The sequence below is a fragment of the Etheostoma spectabile genome, chromosome 18, assembly GCF_008692095.1.
Source record: "Etheostoma spectabile isolate EspeVRDwgs_2016 chromosome 18, UIUC_Espe_1.0, whole genome shotgun sequence".
In the NCBI taxonomy this organism is placed as follows: Eukaryota; Metazoa; Chordata; class Actinopteri; order Perciformes; family Percidae; genus Etheostoma; species Etheostoma spectabile.
In genome coordinates this window covers 12206650-12221653 of record NC_045750.1, presented here as the reverse complement: position 1 = coordinate 12221653, position 15004 = coordinate 12206650, and the positions used below count along the sequence as shown (strand labels likewise).

The following is a 15004-nucleotide window of genomic DNA, read 5'->3' as shown; positions in this document are numbered from 1 at the left end:
GTGTGTGTGTGTGTGTGTGTGTGTGTGTGTGTTCTGTTTTTGTTGTTAGCCCATATTAAGGCTTTGCCTATCCATTTACTTTATTAACTAATTTCTAATGTCTTTCTGTATGTATAAAAACACTGAAATCCTTATTCATTCGCATTTCGCTTAACAATATGCTGCCAGACAAGTGCCGCCCGTCCCGCCTGCTTTGGCTAACACGTTGTGACAGCTCAAGATGTCGCTTCCCTGGGTACAGTATTGTCTGGACTCTGTATGTTGAATCAACCTCCCAGGCACTCTGGTTTCATGCACCGCTGAACAGACGACCGTCAAACAACCAAACACTCTCAAATTGGAGTTTTGCTAATACGTCCTTTGTTTGCATCTGTTTCTGTTTTCCTGTAAGCATGCAGCTCATTCTATCTGCCTTGCATGCTTTGTGTTTTCCCACTCTTATCATTCTGTTTTTCAAATATTTACATACATTTTACAGTAGATTTGAAATGGCAAGGCTTTTTTTCTCCATCGGTTTCCACCCCCTATACTCCTTTTTATTTTATATCCGTTTAGTGGTGGAGCAGGTGTTCCACCGGATCCCCCATAATCCCTTGGTGGGAAGGGAGGTTCAGCGATCGACCAATCAGTGCCAACAGCTCCCAAGGGAAAAGCACCTGTGGGAGGCTGGGCTTGTAGAATAACTAGATGAAGCCAAATGAAATGGATTGGCCGCATTTACGTGGGGAAGGTCTGCTGAAAATTAGTTAGAGTAATTTAATTGTGGTAGTGGGAATGAGGAGGGGTTTGGTCCTCGGACTCAGCTCTTTGTCATTGTCTCCTTTTCAGTGTTTCAGTCATTCAAACATTTCCCATCTTTTCAAGGCGATAAAACCCTGGACAGTCGATTGAGGGAGGTTCTAAAGTTTCAGGTTCTACTTTCAGTAGAACCACCCTGCATTAAAAATGCATGGAGTCATGGTACTGTAGGTAGAATGTTAGATAAAGTTATTCTCTCACACACCTTTCATAACAACACAGTGAGATTGGCTTACACCTACACTCAAACACTCAAACATAGTAAGTAAGGAGTAAAGACAAGTACACACTTAATCTTGAATGTGCATGAAAAAACCCAATAGCAGGTTGGAGTTGGCAGAACAATGGAGTAGAGAGCATGACACAGCTTAATGAGATGAAGAAAAGAAGGGGATTTCTCGCACACTTTCGGGAATTGGGGGTTGGGGGTTGCTTGGGGTCATTCAACTGTAAAATGGGTTAAGGCTCTGTTTTCCTTTAAAGGAACTCCGTCTGTCTCAATCTCTTGCTCTTCATCTTCATAGCCTGTAACCCTGTTTGTGTCTTTGTGAATAAGTGCATGTCTGCTTGTCGTCCATTTTTCAACTCTGAATATAAAAACTAAAGCTGTCCAATCCACATCTTCCCCGTCAACATTCATTTGGTTAGGAGATAAAGGAGGTGAAGTGTAGACGGTGGCTGTAGCTAGCTGTGCATCCAACAGATTGTTAAAGGCCTAATAAGTAATGGCTGGCTGGTGATTGGCTAAACGGGTACTCTTTCATCATATGTGGCCGACTAATGAAGTCATCACTGACAAATATTGGGAGGTAATTTAGTTTTGTGGAGTTCTCTGTGTGTGCGCATCCTGGTGACTCTGTGTTAGTTAAACCATAGATAGACATTTTTTCATATATTGTTTTGTGTGCTTCACATATAGTACTTTCTCTATTGACTATTGTTGTTTCATCTAAAAAGGTTGTCAGAAAATAACAATAATAATAAAATATATATATATATATATATATATATATATATATATAGGTGAGGTGAAATTGCTTGTTTTGTAAGACCAGCAGTCCAAAACCCAAATGTATTAAATGTCGTATCCTTACAGCAAATCCTTACATTTTAAAAGCCAAAACCACAGAAAGTTTGGCATTTTTGCTTTAAAAATGAACATAACAATGAATAGACTAAACGGTTGCAGGTTAATTTTCTCTCCATCAGATAATTGTTCCAAAATCTGTTGTCAGAGTGTTAAAATAGCGTGTATATGGATTTTTTTCAGGAAGTGTGTGTGTTGTTTGCTTTACAAATTGTAATAAGTCAATCTGGTCAAAATAATAGTGTGGGTCTGGGCTCAGCTGGTATTTGGGAGACTGGTAGTGATGGAGAAGGAGAGTTGTGAGTCAAGGAGAACCGTGTTTATTTCAGGAGGGATCAGGTGTAAGAGACCCTTGCAGCCCCATATGTGTACAATTGAGTTTGACTTAATGGTTTGATTATCACATGGGGACAGATAATTACTTGAATCTACAGAGACATTAATCCTTCCATTGACCAAATGTGTCAGAGCAGAGAAAGAAAATACAGGGAGCTTTCAAACAGCAGTGCACTGGTTGGTTTTAATAATAATTATAATTATTATTATTATTAATAATAAAACTCTTCATTGTTTTCTTTTGGGGCAGATTTTCTATTCATTTCTTTTTATTGTTTCTTTATTCACCCTCCCACTCAATAAACTTCCATTATTACTGTGTTATGTTCAAGCGTAACTCTCGCCAAAAATATGAAAATACAGTCAATCTTAAAAGTGGAGCTTTCGCCCTAATTATGCTTTTAAACGACTCTGATACATTGACAAAAAGACACTAGGTTGCATTTAGGCGAGAGTTACACTTTCAGTGTTGTCCTGCCCTTGCTGCCTGCTCTTTGTTGACAAAGGGAGCCTCTTGGAGGTTGGGTCAGTGTATCGCACCATATGGGACCCATATTCTAGATTAGAAGAACAAGATGAAGATAGCTCTTGATAAGGAGGCTCATTCAGATGTATCTCTCCGTCTTCTCTCAACTGCTTTTTCTGGTTCCTGGGTATTTTAAATATTTGTGTGTAAAATTACAAAGTTAAAGTGTCACCCTTATGGTTTAATGCAATTGCTTAATCTTGTCACTACATTTATGATTGATGTTGTGCATAACAGCTTTTGCCTTCTTCTTTAGCCTCAGTCAGTGTACAGTGGTCTTGTTGTTAGTAACTGAAAAATCAAATTATGTTGTAGTGCAGGATAAGTGTGTTTAAGCACTTCTTTGCTGCGCCTACCTCCGTCACAGCTCATTTCTTTAATGAGCACTGCAATTACAGGGAGCTTTTTTCCCCACCTCATGCTGTTTTAAGTCTGGCCCTCTGAGGTTTCTGGCCCTGTTTGCCCTACTGACCAGTCTGCTCTCTGTCTGCACACGTTCATTCATTCCTGACTTCTACTGTACAGTTCACACAAAGTGAACAATCTTCTTTAACCCAAAGAAAATTACACAAACCTCAGAAAGAAAATGTAGCTTTCATTTATTTTGGTACCAGTAATGTACTGTAAAATAGTGGGATCAAAACTGGAAAATTGTGATTTTTCTTCTTCTCACATTTTCTGACACTAAACAATAAAATAATCAATCTGAAAAAAACATGCATTGATAAATGTATATATTGTTTATGCAAAATTAAGAATATTGTTGTTGTAATCTTTTGGCAATATGAATATTTCAAGATCTTTTAAGACCAGTCATAGGTTACAAGCATATGTACTTTACCTTTGCTATGTCATGTGCAGCAGCTCAGTTCTATAAAGACAGTTTCATTTGCATACATGTAAAACTCAACAATAAAAAAAATCTAAAATAAAGAACCCAACATGTAAGTAAAACAAGCGTGTTCAACTGGCTACATACATAACATTTAAAAATGATAAAACACAAATAACCACTGTTTTTCCACCATCTAACCCATCTTTCCCTTTAGCTAAAGAGAACCCCTCACTCCTCCACCATGTACCCCAGCATCAGTCTCCCTCTTACTGCCTTCTCCTCAGGTGCAGGCCCCTTTATGTCCCAATCAGCTGGAGGTTTCATTAAGCCTCGGAAAGCAAAGCCGAGCCTCTGAAAAGCCCATGTCCCCCCATAGAGGCTGATTATAACAGGACAGAGAGAGGGGAGAGAAAGTGATTTTAAGAGCCTCTTTAAATCTCTCTTGTTAATGAGTTGTTCTCACCATAGCAACGTCTCTCTTTTTCAAGGGTTTTCTACTCCACATGGGTATATTGATTAAGGTTAAAGACAAAAACAAGGAAAGATGTAACGAAAAGGAAGCTACAGACATTTTCTGTGCTTATAAAACCACAGGGGAGCGTGCACTGGTGACTGTTTTACTCTAATTTTGTTTGTTAATAGCAGAAGTTACATTGCTAGTCTTTTGTAAACCTAAGAGAAGTATGCAGGACATTTGTGTTAGTTGTTGCTAATCTTCACCACAAGGTGGCGGCATAATACTGACAAGCGGAGGAACTCATTCAGTTGATGAAACGGCAGTGTTTCTGATCATCAGTTTCAAAGTGATTCATCCATGAATACATACATTTTAACCAGTATAGAAATTACTTTAGAGCACACGCATAAAAACATTGTTTGAAACTGAATTGACAGGATTACAGTGATCACCAAATTACAGCTAGATTCATTGCCCATCACACAGAATGCACCCATTTATCCACACCAAATAGAGAGACATGGGGTGTCCCATGGAATTTAATTAAGAATAATGGCGGTTTTACATTTTGGGTGTATTTGATCAGGGAGCTAGCCTTTTTTCCCTCTGGGCCCATTAGAAGGGTGCACTCATTTCATCAAGAGAGGTCTGCTCACTCTATTAATGCCTCCATTCCTCTATTATTACTCAGATGGGACAGAAGGGGGAGGGATGGAGAGAGGCACAACGAGGGGGGTTTATAAAGACGGGAGGAGGAGAGAGGGAGGGAGCAGTTAAGGGGATTTGGGTTCCTGCTTTTTTCCCCAGACATGGTCTCAACATAGGATTATCAATGGAGGAACCCAGGCTTAGCACATGCATGTACACACACACATACACACCTGTGTGCACCCCTGGGTTTCTTGGTGAAGTCAGATGAAACCACCAATCCCAATGGGTCGGTGTGCATGTGGGTCTGTGTGTACATAGTACAATGTGAGTTTTACAGATGATACAGACCCGCGTCATCTAATGAAAAGAAAGCCTGTCCTGAGACATATTCAACCCTCTCATTACAACAAACTCATTCTAAAACTATGGCATTGCTGCTTAACATTTATGTATAACTCTTCTGATGATAATGATGAAACCAAATTGGGAAAAATTGTGCACATAAAGATAATAGTTTTGGTCTCATTTCCAATGATGATAAGCACCACAGCTATAACAAGGGTGTGCTATAGCTGACCCTGTCTATGATGATGATGAATGGTATGCTGATCTTATGAATGTTACAAGCTGGATTCAGCAAACCCTGACAGTTGCTGAGGACTCAGGCTACATGGGGCACACACTACCGGGTGAGCTACAGTTCACCCCAATTGTAGGCAAGTTTACCAAAATGTCAAGAAAGAGTACAAAAAAAGCATCCTCAAACAAACTAACTAACATAGAAGAGATATAAATTGGATCAATGTTATGGGCACGGTGAACAGAGCCAAATCCAGTCATGCGGTGTTGATGTGTTGGATAATAACAGTAATCAATGCCAACTATCAGAGCTTGCATCCAACTTCACATCTAACCTCCTGATTGTGCTACCGCCTAGAGGCTGATTGTCTTGCTCGCTTCCTAAATTTGTCAGTCAATTGGTTTTTATTTGTGATTGTTGATTGGATGGTATGGTTGTGCTACCCCCCACCTCCCCTTCTCAAATGACTTACGGTTTTTGCTGATAAGAAGTGAGGTTCAATGTGGGAAATGTGGGAAGTGGGTCAAACAACATAGTGTCAATTTTGTGGAGGAACTGTAGATGTAGTTGATATAGCTTTAACCCACTTTCCATCCCCCCCCCCACACACACACACACACACACACACACACTCGGCTTCCCTCCCTGTGATGCAGGCTAGCCCCAGGTGGCTTGTTGCTTTGTGCCCTTGAGCTACTGGAGGCACTTAATCTGAATTAACTCAGTCTGTCTCTGTGCCTCTGTGTCTAAAATCAGAAAAGAACCTCTCGTCAGCAACATGAGCTGAGCCGAGGTTCATGGTAACAGCAGAAGCAACGTACTGCTGTAAACATAAGTTCATGTATACAGTAGTATAAAATAAGAAATATTTATTACCTCTGCTTTCTGTTTTTTTCCCTACCCGTTCTGATGTTTTGCAAGTGTTTTGTAAATTTAATTTATGCTGTTGTTGTCTTGGTAAATCACTCTTTATTGCAGTGCCTAAATGCCTTAGAGTAAAGTGTGCAATGAAATATTGATTCTAATTAATTATATTGTTAAAGCAAATAAAGTAATATTTCAGCTGCTACCTATTGATTCCTGTCATTATCCCACCTTGGACATTATTCACCTCACATATTTAATTAAGCTAGTTGGGAGGTTTATGTGTAGGGCCTAAATTCCCAAAGTGCCTTAATCTGACACACACACACACACACACACACACACACACACACACATACGTACATACATACATACATACATACATACATACATACATACATACATACATGCATACTCTCAAAGTGAACAGTGGACAACTACAAGCACACCATTCCACAGTGTATTGCATCTGTGTGTTTGTGTCAGATTTATGGCAGTTTGTGTGTGAAGTTAATTATGAAATTGGATTAATGATACATGCACACGAACAGGCCCTTATTAGAGAAGAGCAGACAGCCCTGGTGTTGAAATGTAGGTCAGGAAACAAGCGTGGCAGCCAACATAATGCTTTGTGTGCCGGCATCTTTAATGTGTGTACGTGTGTGTGCGCAGATAGTCAGTCGTGTGTGTTTACATGATTGTATGCCAGTTGACTATAGGTACATGTATTGTCTTATAACCTATATGTGCAAGAGTGTGTGTGTGTGTGTGTGTGTGTGTGTGTGTGTGTGTGTGTGTGTGTGTGTGTGTGTGTGTGTGTGTGTGTGTGTTTAAACAACATAAACGACAACACCGAAAGGATAAAGTGTATGGTAATCTAGACTATCTTTAATGTATAGGTTGTAATAAGTGACTAGGTCTGTTGTTGAAAATCAGTAGATTGTAGAAACAGCTGCAGGCACACATTCACACATGCACAATAACAGGCACACCCATACATTCAGAAGCATGCACAATGATGTCAGCCTACTGTTAGCCAGTGAGATGCACAAACACACTCAAGCCTTGTCATTATTGATGTGGCAGGTCCTCGGAGGGTCCACTGGAAAGTGAGAAGGGCCAGGAGTCAATATGAGTGGAGACAGTGTGGCTGGATGGTAATGTTGTCCAGGAGCTGCTAGTGTGTCTGTCTTTAAGTTTCACTAACAGTGGTTGAATGGCGCTTTCCACTGGGAAATTATTTTATGATAGCATCTCAGACCTGTTACACACTTGCATAGTCAGGATTTAGCATAGAAGCTTCGTTTAACTGAATGCTGCTGAACTGACAGAAATAAAATATTTTTGTGATGCTTAAACCAGGGTCAACACCGAATGACTCATGCTGTCCCGTCATGATGCTATTCAGCTATGGCACAAAACAAACATGGGTTGTTACAGATTAAGACAATGGATTTTTAACCAGAATTAATAAAACAAAATCAGATAGAAACAAATGGACTAGGAGTGCAGCCCTGCTAGCAGGCTGGACTTTGGCACAGCAGTGCTTTGAACTAAATGCTAAAGTCAGCATGCTAATATGTTAATATTTGGTTGGCATTAAACACAAAGAGGCTGATGGGAATGTTACAAGTTTGCAAGTATTGGAAAAGTTACACTTTGACTTGATGATTGCGCTACATGAGATGTCAGAAATCACCAAAATCATTCTCGTTCATGCTGATGAGAAATGAATGCCGGCACCAAATTTCTTACCATTCATCAAACCATTAAAGACATAAAATCTACAAAAGTCAACCTCATGGTGGCGCTAGAAGAAAAGTCGGGGATTATCAAAGTCAAATCAAAGAAAACCTCCTTTGGCCACTATTTAATAACGGTTTTAAAATTTCATGGCAATCCATCCAATTTTTGTTTTTTAGTTGCATCGCTAAAAATGTGTTGGGCCAGGAAAACATGCACTGAACGTTGTCCTGACAACTTATAAAATTTCCTGTTTCAGTTTCGTCTTATTGTCCCGCCAATTTAAGGGGGACTAACAGGCCACTGGGGTTAGATTGCATTAGATTAAACTGTGTTGCTGGGGGGAACTGGACGGTTAGCTACAAATCCATCCAGACAGGGACATAAAAGGAACAAAATCGCAACCCTCTCTGAAGGCACCAAAAGACCAGGCAAACAAATCAGCGTGTGCTCGTAAAATACCAGAGTTTAAACGCCCTACTCAACAGGCGAGTACGTTTTAAGAGTGAGCCACCTTTTATTGTACTGAAGCTAACGTTTGACTTTAAAAGTTTGCTTGTTAAATTAATGTATGGGTAGGATTTATTTAACGGGTGCACGCCTCCCTGTCAGTTTGTGCTCATATACATCACTAAGATGCTGGGGCACAAAGATGTCATACACAACAATGTTTTTCAGTACAGAGTAGACTACTGCAGTCGTGTCTGTCCACATGCTCAAACAGAGGTGCAGGTCCCTCTATCTGCTCTCTCTTGTGTGTCTTTCTCTTTTATCCTGGCTTGAATTTCAAAGGGGGTTGGAAGGGTTAGATGCGGGGGGGGAATAAGGCATGAGCACCAAGCCTGCTGGGCCTTTGTGTAGGTTTGTGCGTATAATAACGTTTTTTAGTGAGTCTTTACCTATGGATGTTTTGCAGTGACATCTCTATCCTCGTTTCATGTTTCCCTGCTCTCCAACTTAACTTCTCTCCCAGCTGTCTTTATCTCCTCTCTCTTGTTTCTTTTGTCCTTCTAAACGCTGCCTTTTCTATCTGGCCTCGCATCGCTACTCAGCAAAATGGCTACCACATCACCACATCAAAGAATCTTTCAACATTTTGTGGATGCAAACTTTGCTTCCCATCTCTTCCTATTTTGAAAGTCTTTGTGCAAAGTTTTTCATTTGATACCATCTCCATTTATTTCTCCCCACATTAGTATTGTGCTGCCTTTTCAAAGACATTTCCCTGATTCATACACTTCAAGCTGTGTGAGAACATCAATGTAAATTGTGTTTGAACAGCAAACACAAGTATATGTGTGCCGCCACATCAAGGCAAAGATAAGCACTTATACATATGCTTGTGAAACAGAAAACAAGAGCAAAGAGTCTGATTATGTTAGATGCTATGCATGCTCTGGGCGTAGTTTGCAGGGTATCATCCAGACTTGGAGGGTTTTCTCATGGATGACAAAGGAGGAGCGGCCTATTGAGGGAGGCCCCAGTACCTTTTATTCAGAAGAAAAACCCAGCGTACACACATACACACTCACAAAATGCAGAGGTTTTCATTGCTGACTTGAATGTACTTCAAATATTCCCAGTTTCTGCTGTAAGATTTTTCTTTTTTACTTTGGTGTAGTCCGTAGCAGATTTGTGCAATGCTTAATCACCATGGCCCACACACAAAAAGTTTTCACTTCAATGACTTGTTGTGAGCCACTTCAGTAGCTTTGAAGTTGTTTGTCCCCTTGAATCTCACCTTTTCTAACCCCTGCCATATTCTGCATGTAATAATGCAAATACACTGCTGATGGAACATTGACTTTCTGATAGTGATCATATAGGGGTTTGCTATCTGTGTGTTGTTGGTTGAGCTGTGTGAATGTAAAGGCAAGTTGGTATGTATGTGTCTGTTTTATTGTTTTAATGTGTACGTGCGGTCAATAATTGAGCTCAGTTATGGGATTTTTTGTGTGTGTGTGTGTGTGTGTGTGTGTGATGGAATGCCAGCTGCTTTAACAGAGTATAGGTCAGACGGAAACACCGGCAGAAGGGTGGGGGTGGGGGGGAAGGAGGATTGGTGTTACCCAGTAACCTCTGCCTGCTGAACAGACAGAAGTTGTGTGTGTGAGAGATGTGCGGGAACTCCTCCCCCCCCCCCCCCCCCCCCCCCCCCCCCCCCATGCTAAAATCATTAGTGCCAGAAAAACAGTTATCACAGCTTGTTTACTCAGCCCAGCCTCTCCGTCACCTTGGTTTCAGTGTTGTATGTAATGTTTGAGCGAGAGTTGTGTTTATTCAGGAGTGAGGTTGAAGTTTAACTTTGCTTAACTGCCTTTTTATGAGCACTGTAACGCGTTATTTATCTTGTATCCATGTTTACCATTTCCTGACCCATCTTTACAGTTTATCACATCATCAAAACACTTTAACTATATTATACTATTACTGCCTTCATGTAATTATTTTCTAATAATTACCGATTTTTTTGGTAAATAAAATACTGCGTTTAAATATGGTGTATGATCATTAACCCCAGAACCTTCATCATGCCATACAACCCCCCCTCCTGTACACCATACTCTTTGCTGCTAGATAATTCATGCCTTGCTGTATATCTCAGAGAAAAGACCAAAGCGATCGGGTTCCCATTGGCCCCTGATGAAATGCTTTCATTCACAGAGATGTATGTAGGTTTGAAAGAAAGGGGGAAGGGATTAGACAGTAAGTATGTTGCTCTACATGCTTTAAATTATAGATTTTCATTCACAGAAAAAGGGAGTTAGGATCAGAAGGAAGAGAAATGGCATGTGGTGTCATTATATCATTAAAATTGAAATACTAATGCTGCACAAATGCTATCAGGAATGTATTACCTTGCTAAAGGGCATCTCATTCTTAATTGGTAAAGGAAAGATGAGTGCTTTTTGTTAACTAAGCTTACGTGCATGTATTTTAAACCAGTGCTCTTCCATTGACAAGCCTGCCTCTGTTTAAATGCATTCACATGTTCAGTTCTATAGCAACTCTGTAATTACTCTGCTACGATGTGCATTCTACATCGCTGCACACGCACAGATGCAAAGTGTTTGCATTCACTTACATGTGCAACAAATACTTGTCACTTTTCCATGCCTCACATTTTCCTGCTTATCTCTACCTCATAGGTTTTCTACTAATGCGAAGGTATGCAACGTCAGAGCCTAAACAAGAAAACATAATAAAAGAAGGAGAAGTAAAATTAATACAGGCTTGATTACATTAGCTGTCATGCAAGCGCTCATGTCTAAAGAAAAAAGAAAAGAAGAGGAAAGACATTTGGGAATGGAGAGAGAAGGAAGAAAGAGAGGGAGAGAGATTTAACATTAACGGAACAGGTAGAGTTCAAGGATTTAAGGGGGTCCGCTTATCTTTCACAGTCCCTTCTTAAGTCCAATTAGAAAAATAACTGCTGAAACCTGTCAGATGAAGTGTGTGTGTGTGTGCGTGTGCGTGTGCATGAGCGCGTGCAAGATTCAGGCACTTTGGGAATTTGATGGACTAGAATATTGAGTGGGAGAGGGAGGTGTGTGTGTTCTGGGGATTGATTGAATGATAGAATGGGGACTTGATGGAATTGGGAGTTATATTTAGCACTCTAGGCATAAAAAACATAAAAACTAGGGTGTGTAAGAGAGTTTGTATAGCTGTAGTTTCCTCTGCCAGGTTGATGTGGGGATCCAAACAAGGTGTGAAGACGCAGAAAGGAGGAAGAGCAGGTGCCCCTAATCTATCCCTCCTTTATTATCACTCTGCCACATTCACCCTAGAGTCTTAATAACATATCATACAACAAGAGTCACCAAAAAAGGGTCACCACCTTTTCACGTGAACATGCTGCAGGTTAACAAGAAGAGATAATCACTGTCTTGCCAAAGAGCCTAATACTAATGTGTTGATGTTGTGTTTTAAATGTTGATAAAGCTTGATAATGTCATCAGCTTTATCAGCTATTTAATAATTAAATGTGTAGAAAACCTTACAATTTAAGCAAGTCGTAATTATCTTAGGCAGTTGTTTAATCTAGCTAGAATTAAAGATAAATTATTAGATGCAATAATAATTTGCTGCTGGGATTAGTTGATTAATCAATTTTTAAGCAAAATAGTTATTTGGTCAGTAAGACAAAATGGACATTTTGAAGCTGAAAATCGCTAATCGAATAATAGAGAAAGAAAATTGGGATTTTTAATGAAAATAATTGTTGGTTATAGTCCTAGAATTTTTGCTAATACAACTAGATTGTAAAGAAAGAAAAAGCTAATAATAACTCTTAGGTAATCAAGATTGATTAAGTGCATAAACAAGGGCTAATATGAGTAGGATTGCTCTTTAATCATGTTCATAATAATCCCTGATGTTTGTTGTGCTAAATAAGCCTCTTCCTCAAGGTGTAAGCTTCATCCACCAAGTCTCTCACACTTCCTTCATATGATGCGTAAAGTATGAACGGATGAAATATGATATTGTTTGTGTTGGGGCTTCCATTCTTCACTGTGAATGAGCGGAAGGATGTATGGCTGAATGGATGGATAGCTCTAATCCTAGAGGTGGCCTAGATTTGAAGCCCTCCTTCAGCGCATAGAGTTGTTGCCCTGTCTATCACACTGTCTGTCTGTCTCTCTCCCCGCGTGTGTGTGTGTGTGTGTGTGTGTGTGTGTGTGTGTGTGTGTGTGTGTGTGTGTGTGTGGGTGTGTGGTGTGGGGTGTTGTTTGGGGGGGTTGGTGTGTGTGGGTGGGTGTGTGTGTGTGTGTGTGTGTGTGTGTGTGTGTGTGTGTGTGTGTGTGTGTGTGTGTGTGTGTGTGTGTGTGTCCTGAGAACAGTAGGCCTTTAATGAGTGATGCCGCGTAGGCTCGCGTCTGCATAAATGATCCTAATACGTACGCGTGCCAAACAGTACGAGATACAAGCCAAACAGAAGTACTGACACAACTGAGGACTTAAGGTGGACACATGGACAAAGACTTTGCTTAAATCCTTTAAGAGAAATGGTGACTGAGATAAAAACTGTTTAGTGTTAACTTTAGTGGGTTCACATTTCTCCTAACCAGGGTTAAAAGTAGGACTTTTTTATTTTCATTTATCCAGCTATTCAAAAACAGTAAAACCTATTTCTCAGAGCCTTTGTTGCTTATTTTGTCTAACCAACAGTTTAAAAACCAAAGATATTCAATTTACAATGATGTACAAGAGAGAAAATCAAGTAAGAAAAACTGAACATTTTGGAACCATTAACAAGTAAATGTTTGGCATATTTTCTTGATAAATGTCCATCACAAATGTTGATTTATTTTATGCTGATACACTTAGTGATTCATGTTTCAGCACAAATCTGAAGTCCCCCTGACTGCTCAGCTTTGATATGAAATAGTCAACACTGCAAGATCGTGGTTATAATAGTTTATATATGTTATTATATTGGGATTATTGCAACTTTATAGTAGCTTTTGGTGGGAACTTGTTGCCCTTTCAACCCTACATGTCAGCCTGAGACAGACTTGAACATTAATTTGGACTGTGGATTGTACATTAGCTTTTAATAGGGCGACCTAAAACAACAGCACCTGCAATATTGGCTCTATTGAGAAACTTTTGACTAACTCTGTTTGGTAGCGTATAATTCTATATTTCTTAGCTTGTGTGTGTGTGTGTGGACCTGCGTTTGTGTAAAATATGATCAATTAAAACCCATTACAGTAGTTTTTGTATGAAAAGGTCAGTGCTTCATAACCCGAGGATAAGGGCAACCGCAAATGCTGTGAAATGACACTTAGCAGTGTGCAGTAGACAGAGCAGGAACGGCAAATGTTACTATACATCAACAAATAAATATATATAAAGAAGTCCAAACTGTTGTCTACAGCATTAAAGATCCCGCTGAAAAGGTTCAGACAAGCAAGGTTGGGGGGGTGGGGGGGTGGGGGCGTGGTGGCGGCTGGGGGGTAGAGTGGAAAACCTTTCTACCCACAAATTCAAGGATCTTTGCAGTCCCATTCAAGCTCTTATTGCAGCCCCTCCCTCTTCAACCATGGGCTGAAAAGAAATACGGTCACAGAAGGAGGGGCAGCCCTGCCTGTGTGTGTGTGTGTGTGTGTGTGTGTGTGTGTGTGTGTGTGTGTGTGTGTGGTGTGTGTGTGTGTGTGTGGTGTGTGTGTGTGTGTGTGTGTGTGTGTGTGTGTGTGTGTGTGTGTGTGTGTGTGTGTGTGTGTGTGTGTTTGAATGGGTGGGTGCCGGAGTGTGTGATAGATTGTGAGCAGATTGGACAATGGGAGGATTGTATGTGATCTATATTCATGTGGCACAGATTCAGTGGCCATGTGCGCACACAGCAGGCTGGATATGATTAGACAGAAGAAGAGGGGTCGATAGAAAAACCTCCAGAGACAAGAAAATAAGGAGATTTGTTGATGTAGAGAAAATGAGCACAGTCCTTTCTGGATTTAGAACACCTTACATAGCTGAAACCAGGGAATCAGAATCTGTTTAGTCCTTTTCAGTAATGGTGTTTTACAATCCATAAAATGGTTCAAATTGAGATCAAACAAAATACATGTCAATGCTTTAGTGTGTTGTATCATATGTAATGATGTTTCCTGTTTGCATTACACTTTGCATGCAGGTGAGAGCTGCATCCTCTTGAGAATACCTTGTGAAAGCTCAACACATTTTTTTCTCTCTAGGATGTACAAGGTTGTCCTGTAAGGGTGGCTGATAAGATTCATACATATTCCCAAGATAAGTCTGCCGTAGCGGTGAAAGCAGCAACACACTGAGCAGAGCAAGGTAGAAAGTAAGGAAAAGAAAAGAAAAGAGAGCGATGGACTGAAATGAGAAGCAACTTTTACAGCAAAATAGCATGAGTTTGCCTGTTCGTTCTAATAAAGCATGTTTAACTTTCATCTATATTGTGAGTCCCGCAGAGTAAAGAAGAAAGAGAGTGTACAGAGAGAGAGAGTGCAAGAGAACAACTGATGACGAGAAATAAAGGGAGAGGCAGCCAGAACTCCTTGGTAACCAAAGCACAGAGCAACAGAGGGGCCGGTCCTACACCCCTCCCGCTGTGCGTGTGTGTGAGAGAGAGAGAGAGAGAGACTGGACTGCCTTGG

At 40.3% G+C, this 15004-nt stretch overlaps 1 protein-coding gene across 11 annotated transcripts in view; it reads left to right on the top strand.

Annotated features, from left to right (window-relative positions):
- The window catches only part of nhsl1b (NHS-like 1b), a 107091-nt gene that overhangs the window by 66022 nt on the left and 26065 nt on the right, over positions 1 to 15004 (top strand). The gene's annotated exons all lie outside the window — the stretch shown is intronic.